A 10,302-nucleotide genomic window follows, 5' to 3' on the forward strand; every position below is an offset into this window, starting at 1 on the left:
TTTGGGCTACTTTGTGTTGCAGTTATTTTGGGCTGTTGTGTGACGTTAAATGAAACCGGATGACGATGATTCACTTTATTAAATTACTGATTAATATTTTTCTACTAGTGAATTCATTTCCTTGGTGAAAGCAAAAGGCATTTCATACTTTTATATTTCAAAAATATAAAAAAATTCAAAGTACCGTATAGACATTTTAGCTTAAAGTCTAAATGATTAAATAAAAGACAGTGGGAGCAAGTATACAGATGTAGAGGCAATCCTGATATAAAAACAAACTAAATGAACAATAAATATTAGCTGGCAGCGGGAAGTAACAGGATGTTAAGTGAATTGACCCGGTGGTCATTTGTTACACAGGTTTTGGTTTATTTGCACTTTCATATCAGCTGAAACATTACGAGTAAAGGTGCTGATATTAATATTTACCCATAGTGTTAATACTTAGTCGTACTTCCCTGTTATTTTTAGCCCATAGTATAATATATTATAGGATACCTACAGTACGAGATATTGAGTTTTGGGGTCCACTCAAGTGAATTTGTAGGCTTTTGACAAAAAACGACTATTAGTATATAGTTATCTTTATAAAATCCATGCTCTGCCTATTCTATTATTTAGATAATTCAAAGATGATGCATTATTACACACGTGTGGTAATGGATGTGGATATACAGTCAGGGCCATAAGTATTTAGACTGTGACACCGTTTTTCAAATTTTGCCTCTTTACACGACTCCAGTGGATTTGAAATGAAGCAGTCAATATGTGGTTGAAGTGTCAACTTTCAGCCTTAATTCAACGGATACAACACAAATATCACATTGATCGTTTAGGAATTACAGCCATTTTTACACAGCCCCCCCACATTTTCAGAGGATTGAAGAATATTCCATTCCTTGAGAAGCTCTTGGGTTGTTCACATTATCTTTTGGGTCGTAATCCATCTGCACTGTGAGGCCCCAGCCAATCAGCTTTGCAGCATTAGACTGAATCTGAGCAGATAGTTTAGACCTAAACACCTCAAAACTCATCCTGCTGCTTCTATCAGCTGTGACATCGTCGATGTTAGACAGATGATGTGGTTTGTTTCACATCATGAGCCGTTCCTTTCCTTCTCCACACTTTTCTCTTCCATCATTCTGGTACAAGTTCATCTTGGTTTCATCCAAAGAATCTTGTTCCCAAACTGGTCTTTTTCAGATGTTTTCTGTTAAAGTCTAATCGGGCCTTCCTGTTCTTCAGTGTTACACCCTTTGCACCTTGTCGTAAACCCTCTGTATTTAGATTCATGGAGATCATAGACTTTGTCAATGTCAGACAATGACATTGTCTGACAATCCGATACGTTTTAATATATTCATCGTGCTGCATTTATTTATTTATTATTGTATGCAGTTATCTTTTGATTCAAGTTAGCTCAGGTCTGCTGACACTCACGCCTCCATTTGACTCGTTCAGAGCAGCATCATGGCTGAAGCTACAGCAGGAGGGAAGTTAACGTTTAGTGCTAACAGCTAATATTTACAGACGAGTTAACAGCGCACAGTACAGCGGGCTGAAGTCAGTACATCAGAGAACCGTGTTGCGAGCTAGAGGAGCAGTAAGTAATGTGTCTTACTTTAAAGCTGCTTTCTGCTGTGATGGACACAATCAGGCTAACAGTGCGAGCGGTGTGTATTTATTAACTAGTGAGACTTTTAACTGAGAAATAATGTGCTGATACTCTTTACAGGGACTGTACATGCTGCTGAAAGCAAAACTTGGTGGTGTCCAAAAATGTGTCAGAATAACAGAACCAAATCTGACAGAGTTCTTGGCTGCAGGTAAGAAATTGAAATTGTGGAATCAAGGTTTTCACAGAGCCTTAAGTTCTAATAGTAATAGAATTTAGCTATTTAAAATGTATATACTGGAATATCCGGAAAATGATGGTAAATTTAAAGTCCTCAGTTTAAAAAAAAGTTGATGATGAATCTTTTATATATTAACGTCTTCTATGGTTCCCTTCTCTAACCCCTTAACTATGGATGCATTGCTTAAGATACAGTTATGACACTGCTAGGGGTGCAACTAACAATTATTTTCATTGTTGATTAATCTGTAAATTATTTTCTCGATGAATTGATTTAATAGTTGTTTTTAAAATGGTGAAAAATGTCGATCAGTGTTTCCTAAAGCAGATGACGTCCTCAAATGTGTTGTTGTACTCACAACCTAAAGATATTCAGTTTACTGTGATAGAAGAAAAAAAAACTAAAAATTTAAGATGCTGGAATCAGGGAATATTGACTGATTGATTACCTCAACTGATAAATGAATTATCATAATAGCTGGGGATCAATTTAATCCCCAATAATTTTAAGCATGTTATTTCACTTATGTGTGTTTTTTTTTTAAAGCCTCTATTTAAAAGGTAATAATCCACATTCGGGGAGCATTAGTGAATAGTAGAGTAATGTTCCATATCTAATGACCTTTATGATTATACAAGCTTTTGTGCCTGTTTCCTAGCATTTGCAAAGTTTGGTGTCCCAGTCGTAACCGAAGGAGTGAAAGTCGTTGACAGTTTGGGAACTGAGTTGGATGACAATGTTTTTGAGGACATAGTAAAGGATCCATCAACTGGTGTGCTAACAATCAAATATGATACAGGTTTGTTTCAGTTACATTTGTAAAGCACATTATTTAATGGATACGTTAGTTCTTTGTCATGTGAAGCTTATGTTGTTCATTAGATAAGGGACACATTTGTGGGGACTGTGTATAACGTTTTTATCTCCCTCTTGCTTCTCCAATCATGGCTAGAATCTGTCTCCACGGCAGCAGCGTCTTCTGAGCAGTCCCAACCATCATCCCTTGATTCCTCAGACTCTCAGGATACAGCCATCATTTCAGAAAGCCCTTCTGGAAAACGCCAGAGGCGGGATACAAAGGCTAAGCATGCATGTGAGAGTTGACACACAAACACAAACACTTTATTGTGACACATTGAAATCTATTCCTGATAAAGATGGCATAATTGGAGATTTTATATTACATGGTCTGAAGGCATTGGTGAAGTCATGTTTCTTTATTTCCAGCATTTAAAGCCTCTGGAAACTCAAATCCACAATAGCCTTCTAATCATGTCATTTAGGGTCTCTTGTACATAATAGTAGGCTCCAAAAAAGTATTACAAAAGTATAAGAAAAATAGTTTTATCCAAAACTAATTTGAAATACATTTATGCTTACTAATGTACAGAATGTAATGTACAGAAGTCCCTAAATTACATTGTTTGGCTATTGTGGATTTGGGTTTCTAGTGACTTCAAGTCAACTATGAATTGCAATGGATATATTCTTAACATCGTGAATTGTTTTTCATTGTGTTTAAGTTGGTGGAATCCATTCTTACCAAGAAATCTGGTGGCGAACTTATAATAAATGAATACAACCGAACCAAGTCCTTGGTGGATGAAAGCAGAAGGAAAATGGTGAACTGAAAAAGGTAATCCTGTAGTAATACTGGAAAAATGTATGGAGAACAAAGCAGTCACAAGATCAGTGATTAACTTTTGTTGCACATAATGTTTCTCCAGCCAATAATAAACAATACATTTTTCTTAAAAGTTAGGTCAAATCTAAGTTACCTAAAGTGTTTTAAACATGCACATGTTTGTGGTCAGTATTGATGATAAGGTATTTTTTATATTGTGTAGAATCAGCCAAAGGACCATCTGGGGAAGACATGTCGGGAGGACCAACTGTCAGACGAGAGTCCGAATTTGTTCCAGAGACTGCCCTGAGCGACGATGAATGCAAATTGCCGCAACATGATCCTTGACCCCCCAGCAGTCAACTGACATACTGTCCGACTTTCCACGTTTCAAAGATGTCAAAGGCTCGGTAAATATCTGACATTTTAGACGGACAGTAAATGGGCATTGTAGTGACACTCAAACAACAAGTAACAACTAGAAAATGCATTTCTTGCTGAAAATGCGTTGGAATGCTGAAAGCTGAAATTAATTGCAAAAACATTGCTGAAAATAGATATCCAATTAAAATACAAAATTGCAAAAAGCTTAATAATTCAAAAAGGTTTAAAGATTAGAAATATGAAGAGACATAGCACACGTGTCCTTAACGAGCTGAACATTTTGATATTTGAACGGTTAATGTAGCTTAAAATATGAAGGAGCAGAAGCCTTTGAAAAAACGTACTGAAGAAATATAATATAAGGAAGAATAAAGAAATAGGATAACAATAATAAAATACTGTCATAAAAACGAATATAGTATTTAAATATGCATACATAATATGTAAATATTAAACAATTAATTATATAGAGACGTGACTGTGAAAACAAAATGGACGTGAAAGATTCCATCGTTGCTAGGTTACATCTCAGTGCATCATTCATATACGATGATCATTTAAACATAAACAACGCCTCAGATGGTCAAGAAACAGTGTTTTCTCAACTTTCTCGACAATTTGTTGCAAAGTTTCACTTCTACAGACGATTTGGTACATCCCGAGAACAACTACAGACTCTAGGAAGACTGAAAGAAGAAACACTACTGACTTCCACTATGGAAAACGTAAGATTTAAACACTTTGAGTGGTTTTTATGTGTTTTAGTGTCGAGACGTTTAAAACGTTATCTTTTAAGCTAGCTAAATGTTATCTTAGCTAAGTTTTAAGCTAGCTAAACTTCGATCGGCTCTGCCATGAACATTCCCTCACTGAAACAAAAAACGAATAAAATTAATTCATATTATCATAAATATGATTCATATCATCATTATAAACATTGTAGAAGATGCTGTTTTTTACTGTAATGATACACACTTGCTAAAACAACTCTACCACCAAGTTGTGGACGATATGCTGAGGTGTGTTGTGTCAAAAATCTATCTGATGATTATCACATTTTCCAATCACTTCAGTTTTTCACTCAATATATTCCATGTATCAACTTTTTAACCTCATTATGACTCTCCTCACAGGTTCAAGAACGGCCGTCTGAAAAAAAACAGCATAAAACTGGGACGTCTCATCAAGCAGAAGCTCTGGGAGAGACTGGACCGTCCCACGTCAACAGAGACGGTAGACAAAGACAGACGGGTGCATGTGGACGTCTCATATGGGGTAGGTGTTCATCCTCCGCATTATTTTGTGGACACTTCGAAAGAACCAGAGTGCTAAAACAAAATAATGAGCCTCTGCCAGCAACCTGCATTTGCCGCCTCCACCTGCAAATTCTGGCAGACAGTTGTAACCTTAACCTCCAACTCTAGCCTCCTCCAGCAACCAAGGCCACCGCCTCCACCTAAGGATCAGGTTACATTCTTCTGCCAGAATCTACAGCCTCCTCCACCTGCATATTCTGGCAGACAGTTGTAACCTAAATCTCCACCTAAAGCCTCTGCCAGCAACCTACATTTGCCGCCTCCACCTGCAGGTTGCTGGCAGTCAACTGTATCCTAAATCTCTGCCTTCGGCCTCCACCTAAAGTTCATGTTGCAGCCTTCCGGAATCTGCAGCCTCCTCCAACTGCACATTCTGGCATACAGTTGTAACCTAAACCTCCACCTCCAGCCTCTGCTAGCAACCTGCAGTTGCCCCCTCCACCTGCAGATTCTGGCAGACAGTTGTAACCTAAACCTCCACCTTCAGCCTCTTTCAGCAACCTGCACTTGCCGCTTCCGCCTGCAGATTCTGGCTGACAGTTTAGGTCAAACATTCACCTAAGGCCTCTGCCAGCAGCCTTCTGCCAGAATGTGCAGCCGCCTCCACCTGTACATTCTGGTCGTACGCTATAACTAGAACCTCCACCTAAAGCCTCTGCCAGCAACCTGCATTTGCCGCCTCCACCTGCAGGTTGCTGGCAGTCAACTGTATCCTAAATTCTGGCAGACAGCTGCAGCTAGAACCTATACCTACAGCCTCCTCCAGCAGTCTACAGGCCTGGCCTCCACCTGTCGATTCTGGTAGAAATCCCCAGACTCCTGCTCCACCTTCATCCTCTTCCAGTTCCAGCCTGCAGCCTTCGCCAGCGACCAGCAGCTTCCATCTACACCTACGCCTCACCTCAAGACCCAACGGATGAATTCCTTCTGCAAGATCTGAGCATCAGAGATGCCTCTTCCTCCTCCTCATCCTCCACGTTCACCACCAACTCCTGCTCTTCTCAAAGTTAAATAAAGTCCATCAATCTCTGCCGTCATCAGATCAGATCATTTGAGTCCACAACAATTGGCATCAAACAGATTCCTTCATATTTTAGATCTCAGTGGATTTGTGGGATTTTTAAAACAATTTTCTCATCAGACACTTTTCTCATTTTTATTATTTGTTTTGCAGTTTGCCAGCAGCTTTCTGTTAGTATTAGTTTAAATGAGGAATGCTAAAGGTTTAACATAGATAAAGATCACAACTTCTTCAAACTTAGAAATATCAATTATCATCATTCAAAGTAAAACCTTCAGTTTTAGCAACAAACCAAGCGAGTCCTCATACTTCACCGACAGTGATCATTCATAATATAAAACGTTTCGTTTTGATTCAGTACAAAGTGAGAAATAATTATTGATACTAAAGCTGAACTAAACAGTTGTAGGTTTAACTACATATCACACATTTTTCTACATTAATCTTCCAAGTCATGCACTGTTGATATATATCTTTAAAATGTATAATATATATACAAAATATAGAAAAGTCTAGTTTTTATTCAGCACAAAGTGAGAACAATTATTTTTCCTTTGGAACCATTTTAGAAATTTGAACACTGAAAGGTGGTGAGCTCGTTATCACTCTTCCCAGCATGCTTTGCAGTTGAGGTAAAATCTTTGTCCACTGATCCAGATGTGGATGTGACTGTTAGCAGTACAGGAGAAGTCCAGTCTAGTGACTGTGTAGTGTGAAGTAATCCAACATTCAACCCTGAACATGCTTCACTAATGAAAACTGAACACAAGAGGAAAACGTGTCTCACATTTCTTGACACTAAAGCTGAACTTAACAGTTGGAGGTTTAACTTCATTTCACAAGTTTTTCTACATTAAACTTTCAATTCACTGTTGATATAAAGCTTTCGGAAATGAAGGAACACAAAGGACTATTTAGAAAAGGTTCAACTTTGTTTTATGTTAACAGAAAAATTGTTAGAATCTCATTTTGTAAAATAATGATAAAAAAAGGTTTGAATAGTTTTTAAATATCGTGTAAATATCAAATAATCTTTTATTTCAAGACAAAATTAAATATTACTAATTTGAACTGATCATTTGCCTGTTTGTGAGTGTTAATAAACAGTGTCGGGCATTTTGACACATAACATAACGGGTGTAATTCTTTCCACAATAATGAGTTAATAAATCATGAAGATGTGAATCTTTGAACCAGGAAAGGTGTCGGCATCCCAAGCAGAGAAGCATCTTGTGGCATTCAAGAAGGTTAGTATTTTTTTCTAATTTATGATAAGAGTTTTTAATTATAATCAGTGGTGCTTAAAATGTGAATATTTTCGGGTTTCTTTACTTCTCTCTGACAGTAAACTGAATATCTTTGGCTTGTGAGTAAAACTAAATATATGAGGACGTCATCACTGACACTGACATTTTGAAACAAACAACTATTATTGATTAATTGAAAAAATAATCGACTATGAAAATAATCATTAGTTGCAGCCCTTGTGGTAACTAGACATGTAAATAATGACTTAATCAAATTAACACAGAAATTTAAATGGGCCGATGTCACCCGACAATAGGATAGTGTAATATAAACTGTTAATCATATGATTATTAACTACTGTAGAAACGCTTGGTTAATGTAAATCCAACAACTTCTATCAAAATCCTACTGGGTAAACCACAGGCAATAAAAGTTTCTTCTTCTCCTTAGTAACTAATTACTTTTACATGCAGTGATTGGTAAAGTAATTTAATGACTTTTGAGATAAGTAACTAATTACTAAATTACAATAACTTGCCCAATATTGATAATATTACAACTATGTAATTCTAATGTCTCTCCATGTGTTTGTCTTCTCAGACTGGAACAAACATCCAAGAGCACCTTGATGCCATCACTACCAGCACTCAACCCTCCCTCTTGGCTGCTGGAGCTGGAGGAATGTGATCCACCAGTTCTTCATGTGATCCACCAGTTCTTCATGTGATCCACCAGTTCTTCATCATCCACCAGTTCTTCATGTGATCCACCAGTTCTTCATCATCCACCAGTTCTTCATGTGATCCACCAGTTCTTCATCATCCACCAGTTCTTCATGTGATCCACCAGTTCTTCATCATCCACCAGTTCTTCATGTGATCCACCAGTTCTTCATGTGATCCACCAGTTCTTCATCATCCACCAGTTCTTCATGTGATCCACCAGTTCTTCATCATCCACCAGTTCTTCATGTGATCCACCAGTTCTTCATCATCCACCAGTTCTTCATGTGATCCACCAGTTCTTCATCATGCCCGTTTGGCACATCATACAGCACCATGCTCCATAACATGTACACGTTCATCCAAACCACTGTGTACAACATTGATGTTGGCAAAGTCAAAGAGAGTCCTCGTGTTGCTGAAGTCAGGGCAAGGTTGTTTCATTAGTGCTTGAAGTTACTCCAACATCATGAAGTGTTTTGTCTGTCAGGCCGAGTTATCTAGTTCAAATACGCTTGTTAGACATTTACGATTGGTTCGTGGTTACTTGCCTGGAAAAAATCGTTGATGCTTTTTGGCTAATGTCAGTGTAATGTTTTTAAAGATTTTCAACTGATTCTTAAAGAATTTATGTTTGGCTTCATAACGCATGCACGTTACATTTTAAGTTGAGCTTTGTAGAAGCCTGCTAGATAAACGTCACAAGTTTGATTCAGTTAACTTTTGTACTACTTTTGTACATATCCAGCAGCTGTAGTGGGTTCTGTCTGTCATTACAGTAACACAGTGTTCATGTGTCCCTTGCATTTCTATAGGTGGGTTCAAATGGTTATTCAGAGGATAAAGTACATGTTTCTGTAGGTTTGTTTTAGTTATTGGCAGCTGCATACTGGACTGCACTGGTCGAAGCACATAGTGAATGACAGTGATTGTCAGTTTTACCTTAGTGGTGGATGATGGGAACCAGTGGCTGAGAGGTTAGAGAGGACAGGACATGGATGTGTATCAGATCAAGCTCCTCAAAGCCTTCATGATATCAGTTTTAATACGATGAACATCTCATTTATGACCATTGTTGACATCAGTTCCCAGAATACCACAGGGGAGTATGAGACAGCAGCTCCTCCTGTAGTTTTGGAGATAGAAAGAGGAGGTTACAAAAACCACACATTTCAGTTATATCTTTCCATTGAAAATGACGCACACATGTACCTGAATGACCACTCTGAGTACGTTCTACGTTCAAACAGTAGGAAAAGACGAGGATGAAGTTAGTGAAGAAACTCGCTCATCTTCAGTTTTGGTCCGGAAAACTCATCTAATATTATCTGAGGAGAAAAGAAGAGAAGGACGATATATTAATTGACTACAATCTCTACAAAAATAAATGTTCTACATACTTTATTATGACTTTTTAAAAACACCTTTTTGAGATAATGTACAATGAGTTTTGAGGCATACTATACTATAGCTTAGTTGTTGTTTTTTAATACATCTTTTTTTATCAAAAAGCAGATCAACATGTATTTGTATAGCACATTTTAACACACAACAAAGGTTGCCCAAAGTGCTTTATAACTTCTTTCAACATATGAAGACTTTTTTAAGACTTTGTTGAACATACTTTACTAGGACTTTTTTGGTACATTTTATGTCATATAATACAAGGACTTTTTGACATACTATGACTTTTTAAAGATTTCTTTTAACACTATACTATAAATTTCAACATACCCTACTATGACTTTTCTGAGACATTTAATGTCGCACTATAATAAGAATTTTTTCAACATACCATACTATGACTTTTTTGATATACTATTATGACTTTTTAGGACATATACTATGGCTTTTCTATGACTTAATGGCATATTATACTATTGCTTTTTTTATGCCCTTTTTATGACTTTATATGACAGACTAAGGGTTTTTCTCATTTTTTAGTATATTATATAATGGCTTTTCCATGACTTTATGGCACTCTTATATAAATAACAAAAAGGACTAGAAAGAACATTCCCACTCAAATGAAGTAAAGCTATCCTTTTCTACACGAAGGTATTTTATTCTCTGTAGAAGTTATTATAGGCTAAACTCTAACGACACTAAGGCTAATCTACCTTTAGTGTCG

The sequence above is a fragment of the Pholis gunnellus genome (genome assembly GCF_910591455.1).
Source record: "Pholis gunnellus genome assembly, chromosome: 8".
NCBI lineage: Eukaryota > Metazoa > Chordata > Actinopteri > Perciformes > Pholidae > Pholis > Pholis gunnellus.